This window comes from Ranitomeya variabilis, chromosome 3, assembly GCF_051348905.1.
Source record: "Ranitomeya variabilis isolate aRanVar5 chromosome 3, aRanVar5.hap1, whole genome shotgun sequence".
Lineage (NCBI taxonomy): Eukaryota > Metazoa > Chordata > Amphibia > Anura > Dendrobatidae > Ranitomeya > Ranitomeya variabilis.
Window position 1 is genome coordinate 211,035,892 of NC_135234.1, and position 16,928 is coordinate 211,052,819.

Sequence of the window (16,928 nt, forward strand, 5' to 3'; positions counted from 1 at the left end):
AGCTTTCCAAACGCGACATGGTGTCCGCTAACGATGGAGATAATTTTCCATTCAAAAAGTCAAATGGCGCTCCTTCCCTTCCGAGCCTTACCATGTGCCCAAACAGTGGTTTACCCCCACATGTGAGGTATTGGTGTACTCAGGAGAAATTGCCCAACAAAATTTAGGATCCATTTTATCCTGTTGCCCATGTGAAAATGAAAAAATTGAGGCTAAAATAATTTTTTTGTGAAAAAAAAGTACTTTTTCATTTTTACGGATCAATTTGTGAAGCACCTGGGGGTTTAAAGTGCTCACTATGCTTCTAGATAAGTTCCTTGGGGGGTCTAGTTTCCAAAATGTGGTCACTTGTGGGGGAGCTCCAATGTTTAGGCACACGGGGGCTCTCCAAACGCGACATGGTGTCCGCTAAAGATTGGAGCCAATTTTTCATTAAAAAAGTCAAATGGCGCTCCTTCCCTTCCGAGCCCTGCCGTGCGCCCAAACAGTGGTTTACCCCCACATATGAGGTATCAGCGTACTCAGGACAAATTGGACAACAACGTCCCTGGTCCAGTTTCTCCTTTTACCCTTGGGAAAATAAAAAAATTGTTGCTAAAAGATCATTTTTGTGACTAAAAAGTTAAATGTTCATTTTTTACTTCCATGTTGCTTCTGCTGCTGTGAAACACCTGAAGGGTTAATAAACTTCTTGAATGTGGTTTTGAGCACCTTGAGGGGTGCAGTTTTTAGAATGGTGTCACTTTTGGGTATTTTCAGCCATATAGAACCCTCAAAATGACTTCAAATGTGAGGTGGTCCCTAAAAAAAATGGTTTTGTAAATTTTGTTGTAAAAATGAGAAATCACTGGTCAAATTTTAACCCTTATAACTTCCTAGCAAAAAAAAAAATTGTTTCCAAAATTGTGCTGATGTAAAGTAGACATGTGGGAAACGTTATTTATTAACTATTTTGTGTCACATAACTCTCTGGTTTAACAGAATAAAAATTCAAAATGTGAAAATTGCGAAATTTTCAAATTTTTTGCCACATTTCCGTTTTTTTCACAAATAAACTCAAAAATTATCGACCTAAATTTACCACTAACATGAAGCCCAATATGTCACGAAAAAACAATCTCAGAATCGCTAGGATCCGTTGAAGCGTTCCTGAGTTATTACCTCATAAAGGGACACTGGTCAGAATTGCAAAAAACGGCAAGGTCATTAAGGCCAAAATAGGCTGGGTCATGAAGGGGTTAACGGTATACACACATGAAGTATTTTTCAATTAGATTCTGCCCTGAAAACCCCTCGGTAAGTGCTAACTAAATGCTCAAAAAAAAAAAAAAAAGATCCTTATAATTTCTCTGTAACATTGACTTGCTGTGCATAACCATCTGAGAGTCTTAACCGCTTTAGGTTTCTAAAGATGCCAAGTGAGCAGACCATTCTTGAGGAGTTTTCTGTTCTGTAGACCCCCTATGCGCTCATGCACACAACTGTATTTTCGGTCTGAATGCGATCCAATGTTTTCGGTTCAAGGATAAAAAAAATAAATAAATATTGCAGCATTCCAGAGTTTGATCCAATAGTCAGATCTCATTCTGCCATGGAAGTCATTGGGACATTGGAAACGATTGGACTGCACTTGAATGGCATCTGAGTGAAGTCCAATTTCCACAAACTGACAGAATGAAGAAACTTTTTAGGCTATTCAAGTCTATGGGAGCACAAAAAAAAATTCACATATCATACAGAGCTACAGTATATCATTCATTTTACAGATATATTGCACTTCTGTAATACAGAAAATGCTAAATGGTCTAAATGATTAATATAAAAAAGAAAAAATGGATTGTGTACATATGACAAGTGATTATAAAAATATATACGGTATATCATCTGCGTTTCCTAGATTAAACTTTTTTTTTTTTATTATTTATACGCTTATGTGAGAGTATAAAATGGACTTTAAAAAAGAGAAAAAAAAAAAAAAAAGACAGGTGAAAATTAGACAAAGAAAATTGGTCAAGTTTTCAAAGTGAAAATCGGAAGATTTCTCACATTCTCGTCTGCAGGGGTCCTCAACCAATTAAATCTGTCTCAGTCATGAGCGCCATTTGCCCATTGCTTGAAGCCAAAGCTTATTTTTTTCTGCATTTTTTAATTTTGGCAAGTGTAGTGCAAAGTTTAAATAATCTGCTGTGATCTTCAGCTTTTTACGAACAGTTTACAGAAAGAAAGAAAAATAAAAATAAAAAAAATAATATGCTCATCTCCAGATAGCCTGTTTAGAAAACTTTTTTTGCTTGTTCGTCTCCTGGCTGATAGCCTGTTTAGAAAAGTGGACTATCAGTCAGGAGACGAACAAGCAAAAATAAAAAAAAATAAATAAAAAAAATGCGTTTAACGAGTAAAGTGATTTTAAAGGCCATGTGCACACATTCAGTGTTAGGTCAGTTTTTTACCTCAGTATTTGTAAGCCAAAATCAGGAGGGTGAGAAATACAGTGGTGACGTGTTTCTATTATACTTTTCCTCTAATTGTCCCACTCCTGGTTTTGGCAACAAGCAATAATCTGATAGAGTTGGCCTTTTCCCGACTTGTACTTCACAGTCACAGTACTGTTTGGGGTCGCAATGCCACATCATTCACTTGTGTTGTTATGTAGAAGCAACACCTAGCAAGTTTTGGCCGTACAATTGGCATCCCCACCGTGTAGGTATAGATGTTTATATAAAAATCATCATTCTAGCTCTTGTACTGAACATTCATATATGTGCTGCCATATTCTATGGGCACAAAAGTATCATAATAATGATTAACGGCCATGTTGTCTAAACAGGCTATTAAACAGTCACATGTCATGTTTTGGGGCAGCAAGCTGGCCAGTGTAAATGCAACCATACAGCCCACATCAATGGTTTTCATTGTCTTGCAAGTGCCTAAAGTAACACTATAAACTTCTGTACTACAGAGACAATGGGATTAAAAAGACACTATCACATTAAAAGGCTCTACTTACTGATACAAAGACGGGGGGCTACCAATTCACATGAGGCTGCAGATTAACCATGAGGTCGTTAATGAGGGCGTTGCACAGGTGTAACATGCTAATGAGCATCCTCTCATACGCCTACAATTCAAGGGGAGGGTGGAAATTTATGATGTGTGTTCCCATGATGAGCTTTTGGTGCATTTTTGATGTTGCAGATTTTCTGCATTATTTAAATTCAGGTACTTGCGTTTTTTTTTACTTGCGTTTTTACGGCTGCGGATTTTGTCAGTTTTTGGTATGTCATACTTTAAATTATGCTGCTTTATTTTATTAAATCAAAACTTTATTGACATATTTAGATGCAAATTACATGTGTTTCCACCGTGGAAATGCACTTAAAATGCATGTTCATTTCTTACCTGTGGAATCCCTGCACCTTATACGAGTCTATAAGGAAATTCTGCACAGAAAACTCAGTGTACCCATGAGAGAAACACTCACCACAGATGAGTTTACGCTACATTAAAAAAAAGCACAGTGGGAATGAGATTCCCATTAGGCCATATGCACAGATTCAGTAATTGGTCAGTATTTTACCTCAGTATCTGTAAGCCAAAACCAGGAGTGGGTGATAAATACAGAAGTGGTGACATGTTTCTATAAGGGTACGTGTCCACTTTCAGGATGGCCGGCGGTTTGGACGGAGCTGCAAACCCTCTCCGCCCTAAGCCCCGCCCCCTTCTGTGATGCGATGATGCCGGATGTGTTCACTGCACACATCCGGCATCATCGCACCCCACACATAGGGCCCTGTGTTTTACCTTGCGGCGGCGCAGCGTCGCCGCAAGGTATACGGACATGCTGCGATCTAAAAAGACGCGTCGCATGTCCGGAATCGCAGGGCTGCCGGGTGCGTGTTACCACACATAGTGGAGACGGGATTTGATAAAATCCCCTCCACTATGCTGTAACATCTGGACGCTGCGTGTTTGACGCTGCGGCTCTGTACAGCGTCAAAAACGCAGCGTTTCCTGCACATGGAAACATACCCTTATACTTTACCTCTGATTGTTCCATTCCTGGTTTTGGTTTACAAATACTGAGGTAAAAAACTGACCAAATACTCAACATGTGAATGTGGCCGGTTTACACAGAGGTTTTTTTTTCCATGTGGATTTTGAGTCTGATTCTCTTCTAAATCCATGGCAAGGATATAGTCATACAGGGTGTTTTTTACATGGATTTTGAATGAGATTCGCTTCACAATCCACATCAAAAACTACTTCAAATAACCTGTGATTTGAATCACCTCAAAAGTATTTTCATGACCTTGGGATTTTCCATTTTTCCGTGTTCGTTTTTACCTCCCCTCCTTCCCAGAGCCATAACTTTTTTATTTTTCCGTTAATATGGCCATGTGAGGGCTTATTTTTTGCGGGACGAGTTGTACTTTTGAACGACATCATTGGTTTTACCATGTCGTGTACTAGAAATCGGGAAAAAAATTCCAAGTGCGGTGAAATTGCAAAAAAAGTGCAATCCCACACTTGTTTTTTGCTTGGCTTTTTTTGCTAGGTTCACTAAATGCTAAAACTGACCTGCCATTATGATTCTCCAGTACGAGTTCATAGACACCTAACATGTCTAGGTTATTTTTTATCTAAGTGGTGAAAAAAAATTCCAAACTTTGCTAAAAAAAAAAAAATTGCGCCATTTTCCGATACTCGTAGCGTCTCCATTTTTCTGGGGTCAGGTGAGGGCTTATTTTTTGCGTGCTGAGCTGGTGTTTTTAATGATACCATTTTGGTGCAGATACGTTCTTTTGATTGCCCGTTATTGCATTTTAATGCAATGTTGCGGCGACCAAAAAAAGTAATTCTGGCGTTTCAAATTTTTTTCTCGCCACGCTGTTTAGCGATCAGGTTAATCTTTTTTTTTATTGATAGATCGGGCGATTCTGAACGCGTCGATACCAAATATGTGTAGGTTTGTTTTTTTTTTAATTGATTTATTTTGAATGGGGCAAAAGGGGGGTGATTTAAACTTTTATATTATTTTTTTTATTATTTTTTTCACATTTTTTTAACTTTTTTTTTTACTTTTGCCATGCTTCAATAGCCTCCATGGGAGGCTAGAAGCTGGCACAACGCGATCGGCTCTGCTACATAGCAGCGATCATCAGATCGCTGCTATGCAGCAGAAATGCAGGTGTGCTGTGAGCGCCGACCACAGGGTGGTGCTCACAGCTACCGGGGATCAGTAACCATAGAGGTCTCAAGGACCTCTATGGTTACACTGCAGAAGCATCGCTGACCCTCGATCATGTGACAGGGGTCGGCGATGGGCTCATTTCCGGCCGCCCGGCCGGAAGCGCCGGTTAAATGCCGCTGTCTGCGTTTGACAGTGGCATTTAACTAGTTAATAGCGGCGCTATTGCGGGCACATGTCAGCTGTTCAAAACAGCTGACGTATCCCGGCTTTGATGCGGGCTCACCACCGGAGCCCTGCATCAAAGCGCGGTATCTGACCTCGGACGTACTAATTTTTATTGAATTTTTAATTTTTAAAGAAAAACCTTCAGCCATTAAATTTTCACTATCATTTATAGGTTGTCAACCAATATTATTCTAATACTTTAACTTTTGGTTAAACATTTTCAAGGATATAAAGTTTAGAACCTCACAAACAAACAGACTTGTTCTGCCCATTAATGTGCAGCAAGTTAATTCACAATGTAGTACCAGTTGTTACCATTGGAGGTCATTAGGTTCACATTTATTCAGTTCCTGTATTCAGGAGCATTTCGCTTTAAGCCCTGTGTTCTGACTAGAACCGCTCCCCTGATTTCCCGGGCAAGAAGGCTGTAGCCATTTTCCCCCAGACATTGAGTTTTACACACGTGTTCCTGGCTCTCTATTCCTGCAGATCATTGCTTTTGATAAGTGGATTCCGCTGAAGCACAAATGTACTTACATGTGTGTGTTATGTAAGAATCTGTATATGCAGCTGCCGTGCAATGTACTATGTAGTTAGGTATATTGTGCAATGTATCCTGCACTTTATTATAATGCCTTTGCACTGCTTACAGATAGATTTAATTTCTGTATAGAGCAGAACAGTGTTACAGCATGTATTTGCCTTAGATAGATATTATAACTGCATTCCTGTGTTGTAATGTTACTGTGCAGCCTCTGTAATATGAGTTACTGATATAATTGCACTCTGTATCATGCTTCTGTCTCTGTTATCTGCCAGTACTGATACGCTGTTTATTCCCTTTTTAGTCTTTACCCATTATTGTCCACTGTTTGTCATCTCAATAAATGTAGACTTAAGAATCCATACAGTCTGTTTACTGGGAAGTGGATGAGGGTTAGCCGTGTGATGAAATCCACACAGCACCATACATGGAGGAAGGCAGAAAAAGACTCAAAAAGGAAAAAAGGGGGGACATGATCTAGAATGTTGTGACCTAGTTATATCCATCTCATAGAGGTCGTATATTTAACATGGCCCAATATGAATCCCGAGGATAAATAAGGTTAAATCTCTACAGTGTTGTCATTAAGGGCTGCCGGGTATTCAAAGTTCCTGATATCCTTCATGAGAGATCTAGTTGGGAAGGTGGAGAGGTTTGTTTCCAATGGAAGACAAGCAAACAGCGTGCTGCTGTCCACATATATAAAATCAATCTAATGGATCTCTTATATATGGATTTAGGGAAAATATTTAATAGAAAGAGCTGAGGATCTAGAGGGACATCTACTCCAAAACCTTGCTTAGGGTATGTGCACACGTTGCGGATTCTCTGCGGATCCGCAGCGTTTTTTGCAGTGCAGAAACGCTGCAGATCCACAATTGATTTACAGTACAATGTAAATCAATGAGAAAAAAAAAATGCTGTGCACACTTTGCGGAAAATCCGCTGCGGAAACGCTGCGGTTTAAAAGAAGTAGCATGTCACTTCTTTTTTGTGAATCTGCAGCGTTTTTCTACCCATTCCATTATAGAAAATCGTAGGGGTAAAAAACGCAGCAAATCCGCAAGAAAACCGCAGCAAAAACGCACAAAAAATGCTGCGGAACCGCACAAAAAACGCGACAGATCCACAGGTGTGTTTTCTGCCAGGAGAGGCAGAATCCGCACCAGAAATTCCTAAGCCTAATCCGCAACGTGTGCACATAGCCTCAGTGAGGAGCTGGACTTTCACCCAAAACAGTTTAGTCAAAAGGCAGTCCCAAAAAATAAGAAAAATACAACCTCCATTTTATGTAAAAATTCAGGTGAGTGATTTTTTTAATATGAAATACAAGATGCAGTCTTGGCTGCTCTGGCCAAACATTTCTCCACTCTACCACGGTCAGTGTTTTACCGAGATATTCCTCCCATTTGAGCATAGAAGAGTGTCTAGTTAGGGAATCTGTGTCTGGAGTCTGTAGAATATTGTAGATACTAGATAGTAAACCTTTTGCTGTTGAAGTAGTCTTGCACAGTCTCTTGAAGTAGGAATGGAGGCCTGTAGATCATGGAATAATGATGAGGCAAAGTGTTTGATCTTAATGTATTGAAATAATAAAAGAGAATGGTAGCCCCCCCCAAAAAAAAAAAAAAAAAAAAAAAAATATGGGGGGGTCTCATGGGAACACAGACCCTAATTAAACAGTTTATTTTATTGCTATTTTAGCTATTAATTTATTAAAATATTATAAAGACTATTTGGTTACCCTAAATAAACACAACGGCCACTATTCTTCCACAATTTTGTGTGCTGTGTTTTTATTGAATGTATTTTTATGGGTTTTGTGTTACCATGGAGGGAGAATTTTGAGCTCATCATAGGAATGTAACATTTGTGTCTTTTGGTTATTATGTCAGCAAAGTTAAACAAACCAGACTGAGTCCATACTACTGTCATTAAGTGGCTTAGAGTTTCAGGGAAATTCGGATGGAAAAGGAAAGAAGGAAGAGGAGAGTTTAGTGATGCCAGATTTAATTTTTTAGAGCAGATCCTTCATATAATTTTAGTGTGCATCATTGGACCTAATAGATCTATTGAAGGAGGATTGCACTTCAAAAGTACTTGAAGCATTTTTTATATGGATTTTGAAGCGGATCCACTTTAAAATCCATGACAGAGAACTGTGTCAACCTGTGTTTGTTTTTTTGTTTTGTTTTTATTTTAATTTGTCAAAATAGTCCATCTTCAAGCAGAAGACTCCTCATGGAACTCTTCTTTTGGGTGGGTTATTGTAGCAGAAACTGTCAACAATTATGTGCACACAAAAAAAACACAAAAATTGAGCTTGATTTAATTTGGTATACAAGCAGCACATAAACGCATACAAAACCTACAAGAAGCAAAATAAACATAAACCCCTCTGTAACTAAATAAGTAAAAAGCAAAAATTCACTTAAATGACACAGGGTTCTTAGTTAGGCTACGTTCACATTTGCGTTGCGTCGGGCGCAGGTTCCGCGACGCATAGCGACGCATGCGTCATGCGCCCCTATATTTAACATGGGGGCGCATGGACATGCGTTGTCTAGCGTTTTGTGATGCATGCGTCATTTTTGGCGCAAGCGTCAGGGCGCAGAGGACGCTGCATGATGCAGTTTTTTTGAGCCAAAAATCATGCCAAAAATGGACGCATGCGTCACAAAAGGCTGCATTGTGCATGCGTTTTGCATGCGTTCTGCGTTGCGTCGCCGACGCTGCGCCACAAAACGCAAATGTGAACGTAGCCTTATACTGTTTTTGATCAAAAATAGCATAAAAGCCATACCAACTTAAATCAAACTAAATTTTTGTGTTTTCTCTAATCCCATCCACGATAGCACACAGCAGGTTGCCTCCCCATCCTAATTGGGGACAGGAAGCAAGAGGTTTAACCCCTTAACGACCGCCGATATGCCTTTTAACGACGGCAGTTAAGGGTACTTAAACCACAAAAAAAAAGTGAATAGCGCCCCCCAGAGTCGGATTTTCTCTGGGGTCTCGGTTACCGTGTGTAGCCGAGACCCCAGAGAACATGATTCGGGGTTTTTTTACCGACCCCGGGTTGCGATCGCCGGTAATTAACCGTTTACCGGCGGTTGCAAAAAACAAAACAAAACACGATTTCCCATTTAATTTCTCTGTCCTCTGATGTAATCGCACATCAGAGGACAGAGAAATGGGGTCCCTGATCAGCCCCTGATACTCACCTGTCTCCCCTGGTGCTCCTCGTGGCTCCCAATGGGCGCCGCCATCTTGTTTCGGCCAAAAAATGGCACCCGGAAGATCTTTGGGGTCTCGGCTGCTGGGGGTAGCCGAGACCCCAAAGAACATGATCTGGGTTGGTTTTTACCGACCCCTGTTTTGCGATCACCGGTAATTAACTGTTTACCGGTGATCGCAAAAAAAAGCGCACATCAGAGGACAGAGAAATAGGGGGATTCAGGGACCCTGTTATACTTACCGGTGTCCCTGGGTCCTCCTGCGTCCCCTCCTGCCCGCCGGCTTCGTCATCCGGTAAGAAAATGGCGGGCGCATGCGCCATGATCTGCCGGCCGGCAGCTAGAGGAGTTGGGGCTAAATTTAGGGTTAAGGTTAGGGTTAGGGTTGGGGCTAAATTTAGGGTTAGGGCTAAATTTAGGGTTGGGGCTAAATTTAGGGTTAGGGTTGGGGCTAAATTTAGGGTTAGGGTTAGGGTTGGGGCTAAATTTAGGGTTAGGGTTGGGGCTAAATTTAGGGTTAGGGTTGGGGATGTTAGGGAAATTTGGATGGAAAAGGAAAGAAGGAAGAGGAGAGTTTAGTGATGCCAGATTTAATTTTTTAGAGCAGATCCTTCATATAATTTTAGTGTGCATCATTGGACCTAATAGATCTATTGAAGGAGGATTGCACTTCAAAAGTACTTGAAGCATTTTTTATATGGATTTTGAAGCGGATCCACTTTAAAATCCATGACAGAGAACTGTGTCAACCTGTGTTTGTTTGTTTTTTTGTTTTTATTTTAATTTGTCAAAATAGTCCGTCTTCAAGCAGAAGACTCCTCATGGAACTCTTCTTTTGGGTGGGTTATTGTAGCAGAAACTGTCAACAATTATGTGCACACAAAAAAAAACACAAAAATTGAGCCTGATTTAATTTGGTATACAAGCAGCACATAAACGCATACAAAACCTACAAGAAGCAAAATAAACATAAACCCCTCTGTAACTAAATAAGTAAAAAGCAAAAATTCACTTAAATGACACAGGGTTCTTAGTTAGGCTACGTTCACATTTGCGTTGCGTCGGGCGCAGGTTCCGCGACGCATAGCGACGCATGCGTCATGCGCCTCTATTTTTAACATAGGGGCGCATGGACATGCGTTGTCTAGCGTTTTGTGACGCACGCGTCATTTTTGGCGCAAGCGTCAGGGCGCAGAGGACGCTGCATGATGCAGTTTTTTTGAGCCAAAAATCATGCCAAAAATGGACGCATGCGTCACAAAACGCTGCGTTGTGCATGCGTTTTGCATGCGTTGTGCGTTGCGTCGCCGACGCTGCACCACAAAACGCAAATGTGAACGTAGCCTTATACTGTTTTTGATCAAAAATAGCATAAAAGCCATACCAACTTAAATCAAACTAAATTTTTGTGTTTTCTCTAATCCCATCCACGATAGCACACAGCAGGTTGCCTCCCCATCCTAATTGGGGACAGGAAGCAAGAGGTTTAACCCCTTAACGACCGCCGATATGCCTTTTAACGACGGCAGTTAAGGGTACTTAAACCACAAAAAAAAAAGTGAATAGCGCCCCCCAGAGTCGAATTTTCTTTGGGGTCTCGGTTACCGGGTGTAGCCGAGACCCCAGAGAACATGATTTGGGGGTTTTTTACCGACCCCGGGTTGCGATCACCAGTAATTAACCGTTTACCGGCGGTTGCAAAAAACAAAACACGATTTCCCATTTAATTTCTCTGTCCTCTGATGTAATCGCACATCAGAGGACAGAGAAATGGGGTCCCTGATCACCCCCTGATACTCACCTGTCTCCCCCGGTGCTCCTCGTGGCTCCCAATGGGCGCTGCCATCTTGTTTCGGCCAAAAATGGCACCCGGAAGATCATTGGGGTCTCGGCTGCTGGGGGTAGCCGAGACCCCAAAGAACATGATCTGGGTTGGTTTTTACCGACCCCTGTTTTGCGATCACCAGTAATTAACTGTTTACCGGTGATCGCAAAAAAAAGCGCACATCAGAGGACAGAGAAATAGGGGGATTCAGGGACCCTGTTATACTTACCGGTGTCCCTGGGTCCTCCTGCGTCCCCTCCTGCCCGCCGGCTTCATCATCCGGTAAGAAAATGGCGGGCGCATGCGCCATGATCTGCCGGCCGGCAGCTAGAGGAGTTGGGGCTAAATTTAGGGTTAAGGTTAGGGTTAGGGTTGGGGCTAAATTTAGGGTTAGGGCTAAATTTAGGGTTAGGGCTAAATTTAGGGTTGGGGCTAAATTTAGGGTTAGGGTTAGGGTTGGGGCTAAATTTAGGGTTAGGGTTGGGCTAAATTTAGGGTTAGGGCTAGGGTAGGGGCTAAAGTTAGGGCTAGGGTTGTGGCTAAAGTTTTAAAGCATTAGGGTTATGTTTGGGATTAGGATTAGGTTTGGGATTAGGGTTAAGGTTAGGGTTGGGATTAGGGTTAGGGGTGTATTGGGATTAGGGTTAGGTTTGAGGTTAGGGTTGAGATTAGGATTAGGGGTGTGTTGGATTTAGGGTTTTGATTAGGGTTATGGTTGTTTTGGGGTTAGGGTTGTGATTATCGTTAGGGTTGGGATTAGGGTTAGGGGTGTATTGGGGTTAGGGTTGGAGTTAGAATTGGGGGGTTTCCACTGTTTAGGTACATCAGGGGGTCTCCAAACATGACAGCTAATTTTGTGCTCAATAAGACAAATGGTGCTCCCTCCCTTCTGAGCTCTGCCAAACGCACAAACAGTGGTTTACCCCCACATATGGGGCATCAGCGTACTCGGGATAAATTGGACAACAACTTTTGGGGTCCCATTTCTCCTGTTACCTTTGTGAAAATAAAAACTTGGGGGCTACAAAATCTTTTTTGTGGAAAAAAAATATTTTTTATTTTCACGACTCTGCATTTTAAACTTCTGTGAAGCACTTGGGCATTCAAAGTTCTCACCACACATTTAGATAAGTTCCATGGGGGGTCTAGTTTCCAAAATGGGGTCACTTGTGGGGGTTTCTACTGTTTAGGTACATCAATTGCTCTGCAAACGCAACATAACGCCCGCAGACCATTCTATCAAAGTCTGCATTCCAAAACGGTGCTCCTTCCCTTCCGAACTCTGCCATGCGCTCAAACAGTGGTTTACCCCCACATATGGGGTATCAGCCTACTCAGCATAAATTGCACAATACATTTTGGGGTCCAATTTCTCCTGATACCCTTGTGAAAGTAAAAATGTGGGGTGAAAAGTTAATTTTTGTGGAAAAAATATGATTTTTTATTTTCATGGCTCTACATTATAAACTTCTGTGAAGCAGTTGGGGGTTCATAGTGCTCACCACACATCTAGATAAGCTCTCTGGGGGGTCTAGTTTCCAAAATGGGGTCACTTTTGGGGGGTTTCTACTGTTTAGGTACATCAGGAGCTCTGCAAATGCAACATGACGCCCGCAGACCATCCCATCAAAGTCTGCATTCCAAGCGGTGCTCCTTCCCTTCCGAGCCCCGTGCCCCCCACATATGGGGTATCAGTGTACTCAGGACAAACTGGTCAACAGATTTTGGGGTCCAATGTCTCCTGTTACCCTTGAGAAAATAAAAAATTGCAGGCTAAAAAAAATCATTTTTGAGGAAAAAAAAAGGATTATTTATTTTCACGGCTCTACTTTATACATTTCTGTGAAGCACTTGGGGGTTTAAAGTGCTCACCACACATCTAGATAAGTTCCTTAAGAGTGTGTAAACAGGAGAAAAAATGAGTCAAAATTAGCCCAGATTAATATAAAGAAGGTTTCTAATTTATTGATTTTTAAACAATAATAACTACACATACATAAATCATAGGATAAATTGGATTGTGCACAGTGACCAATTCCTGGGTGCAAACAAAACCAGGTATGCAGATAGGACAACAGGTATATCCAATTATTAGGTTTGTCCAGAATTATCCCCTTATACTGTGATGTTCACACTTAGCACATGGTATACATATCAATACTTAAAAGGCTAACAAGTAAACGCCATATAGTACCATGCGCCCGGTCCATACTGACCATAGCAAGTCCAAAGGGAATAAAGTAAAAGGTAAGGGGAATGGACATATTTATTTACCCATATTCAGCAAAGTGCCTAGTCCGCGTCCTGGTGCCGTACCCCAACGCGCGTTTCGCGTTCGCCGTATTGCCGCTTCCTCAGGGGGCGTGGCTTAATCCGGCTCTCCATCCGGTTTAAGTAGCGTGTGATTCCGGTGACGTAAGTGATTATAGAAGTGCGCTAATGTGAACCGCAAGCAAAATATCCCTAATGCGCCTCAAGCCTCATTCCCAGCAGACGAGTCCGGGTCACATGGGTGGGTCGGCGCCACGCCCACACCACATGACACCGGAACTCCGACAGGGACAGGCAAGGGACAGCTGCTCGCTTATTTTAAAACTGTGCCTAAATTAAAAAAAAAAAGGGGGGGGAAAAGTGAAGTGATAATAGTGATAAACCACATACGCAAAGGCTGCACATTATGCGTATAACTATATATAACGTGCATTGTCGCATTTTAACTGTTCCATCCATATACAGTAAAATAAGGTGATTTTAATCACAATGCACTTAATGTGTAAAAACATTTGTAATGTGTATTAAAATTATACGTATAAAGTGACAAGTGCCAAAGTGCCAATAGTGCAAAAACAGTAAACCTTCATATATGTATAAATATATAAACTTTATTGCACATCAATACTTATATTATAAATTAAAAGATTGCGCTTGGCACATCCATCAGACATTGGGACGTTGAAAGTAAACTAGGACAACTAAACTATACACTAGCCATAAGGATAGTTATTAACAAAGGATTCCACAAATATAATCATAGGGACAAATTATTACTTATTATTACTCAATACTATCATCCCAAATATTATAGCAATACATAGTCCATCCAGGCTATTTGCACATATCACATGAGTCATAAGTATATAAACAATCCCCATAATAATTAATTCATTTCCGTTTATTTCCTGTAGATAAAGCGTTCCTCCACATAACAACGATCCATCTTCAATCATCATCGGGTAAGTATAGTTCCTTCATCATCTGTTGTCTCCATATACACATCAACGTCACATGTCACAGGAATGTAAACACAGGCAAAAATCGCACTAAAAACAATTAAAAGATAGAGACCAAATTAAAATCTAATGATCAATGGCAAAGACAAGACAGGCTCCCATCAGACAAAACAATTTAGAGGAATGATGAAAAACCATGCGCCTCATTGAGGCCTTTGGGTGCCATAGTTCCCAAGATAGAGATCCATCTGCACTCACGTTGTGCTAGGATACGTTTTATATCCCCGCCTCTCACGCCACATTGCACATGATCAATCCCCCGCACCATAAAGGACTTGGGGTCACAACCATGGAATTGTCTAAAATGGCGCGGTATAGCTTTAAGTTTTGTCATATCAGTCTCCTTTGCTGCAGCCATTATATCTCACACATGTTCTCGCGTGCGTACGCCAAGACGGCGGGAGGTCAGTCCAATATAGACTTTAGGACATTTGCATACAGCATAATATATCACTTGCGTGGTATTGCATGTTATGTGATAATTAATGCTAAATGTCCTTCCACCATCTACTGCATCAAAAGAGGTGATACGACTGATGTTGGGACACGAAATGCATTTCCCACATGGAAAGCAACCCTTCACTGGGCCACTAGATCCAAAGTTGTATTCACATGATTTGGGGATATAATGGCTGGATACCAGTAGATCCTTAAGATTTTTACTATGTCTGGCAGTCATTGAAGGGTATTCTTTCAGAACCTTAGAAAGGGAGGGATCACTCCTGAGAATACCCCAATGTTTTTGAAGGCAATTCCTCATCGTGGTCCACTCGCTATTATACGTGGAGATGAATCTTACTAAGTCCTGTTGTTCGGCCTTCTTAGTAGACTGGCCATTCCCCGGGCGTAATAATTCCTCACGAGTTGTACATTTGGCCCTCAAATAGCCATTCTTAATACTCCTGTTACTATATCCCCTGGTCTGAAATCTAGTCCTAAGATCCAATGCCTGTGTTTCAAATTTAGTGGCTGAAGAGCAGATCCGCCTCATCCTGAGATGCTGGCCCACCGGGATGGCTTTAATGGTATTATATGGCTGCATTATATTCTGGGGGGCTGTATTATACTATCTAAAGGGGCTGCATTATACCCTATGAGGGGGCTACATTATTCCCTATGAGGAGGGCAGCATTATTCCCTATGGGGCAGCATTATACCCTATGAGGGAGCAGCATTATTCCCTATGAGGAACTATGGCACCCAAAGGCCTCAATGAGGCGCATGGTTTTTCATCATTCCTCTAAATTGTTTTGTCTGATGGGAGCCTGTCTTGTCTTTGCCATTGATCATTAGATTTTAATTTGGTCTCTATCTTTTAATTGTTTTTAGTGCGATTTTTGCCTGTGTTTACATTCCTGTGACATGTGACGTTGATGTGTATATGGAGACAACAGATGATGAAGGAACTATACTTACCCGATGATGATTGAAGATGGATCGTTGTTATGTGGAGGAACGCTTTATCTACAGGAAATAAACGGAAATGAATTAATTATTATGGGGATTGTTTATATACTTATGACTCATGTGATATGTGCAAATAGCCTGGATGGACTATGTATTGCTATAATATTTGGGATGATAGTATTGAGTAATAATAAGTAATAATTTGTCCCTATGATTATATTTGTGGAATCCTTTGTTAATAACTATCCTTATGGCTAGTGTATAGTTTAGTTGTCCTAGTTTACTTTCAACGTCCCAATGTCTGATGGATGTGCCAAGCGCAATCTTTTAATTTATAATATAAGTATTGATGTGCAATAAAGTTTATATATTTATACATATATGAAGGTTTACTGTTTTTGCACTATTGGCACTTTGGCACTTGTCACTTTATACGTATAATTTTAATACACATTACAAATGTTTTTACACATTAAGTGCATTGTGATTAAAATCACCTTATTTTACTGTATATGGATGGAACAGTTAAAATGCGACAATGCACGTTATATATAGTTATACGCATAATGTGCAGCCTTTGCGTATGTGGTTTATCACTATTATCACTTCACTTTTCCCCCCCCTTTTTTTTTTAATTTAGGCACAGTTTTAAAAAAAGCGAGCAGCTGTCCCTTGCCTGTCCCTGTCGGAGTTCCGGTGTCATGTGGTGTGGGCGTGGCGCCGACCCACCCATGTGACCCGGACTCGTCTGCTGGGAATGAGGCTTGAGGCGCATTAGGGATATTTTGCTTGCGGTTCACATTAGCGCACTTCTATAATCACTTACGTCACCGGAATCACACGCTACTTAAACCGGATGGAGAGCCGGATTAAGCCACGCCCCCTGAGGAAGCGGCAATACGGCGAACGCGAAACGCGCGTTGGGGTACGGCACCAGGACGCGGACTAGGCACTTTGCTGAATATGGGTAAATAAATATGTCCATTCCCCTTACCTTTTACTTTATTCCCTTTGGACTTGCTATGGTCAGTATGGACCGGGCGCATGGTACTATATGGCGTTTACTTGTTAGCCTTTTAAGTATTGATATGTATACCATGTGCTAAGTGTGAACATCACAGTATAAGGGGATAATTCTGGACAAACCTAATAATTGGATATACCTGTTGTCCTATCTGCATACCTGGTTTTGTTTGCACCCAGGAATTGG

General features: G+C 41.2%; 2 protein-coding genes across 3 annotated transcripts in view; both read right to left on the minus strand.

The window, feature by feature from the left end:
- LEMD1 (LEM domain containing 1) overlaps nt 1–3,598 on the minus strand; it is a 131,064-nt gene extending 127,466 nt beyond the window's left edge. Inside the window, exon 1 of one of the 2 annotated variants that reach the window (XM_077295107.1) lies at nt 3,578–3,598. The gene's annotated coding sequence lies outside the window, so the exon portion shown is untranslated. Of the gene's footprint in view, nt 1–3,007; nt 3,121–3,577 lie in introns of those variants that run through there. The other variant, XM_077295104.1, reaches the window with a different exon arrangement.
- The window catches only part of KLHDC8A (kelch domain containing 8A), a 501,637-nt gene that overhangs the window by 345,311 nt on the left and 139,398 nt on the right, over nt 1–16,928 (minus strand). The window lies entirely within an intron of this gene.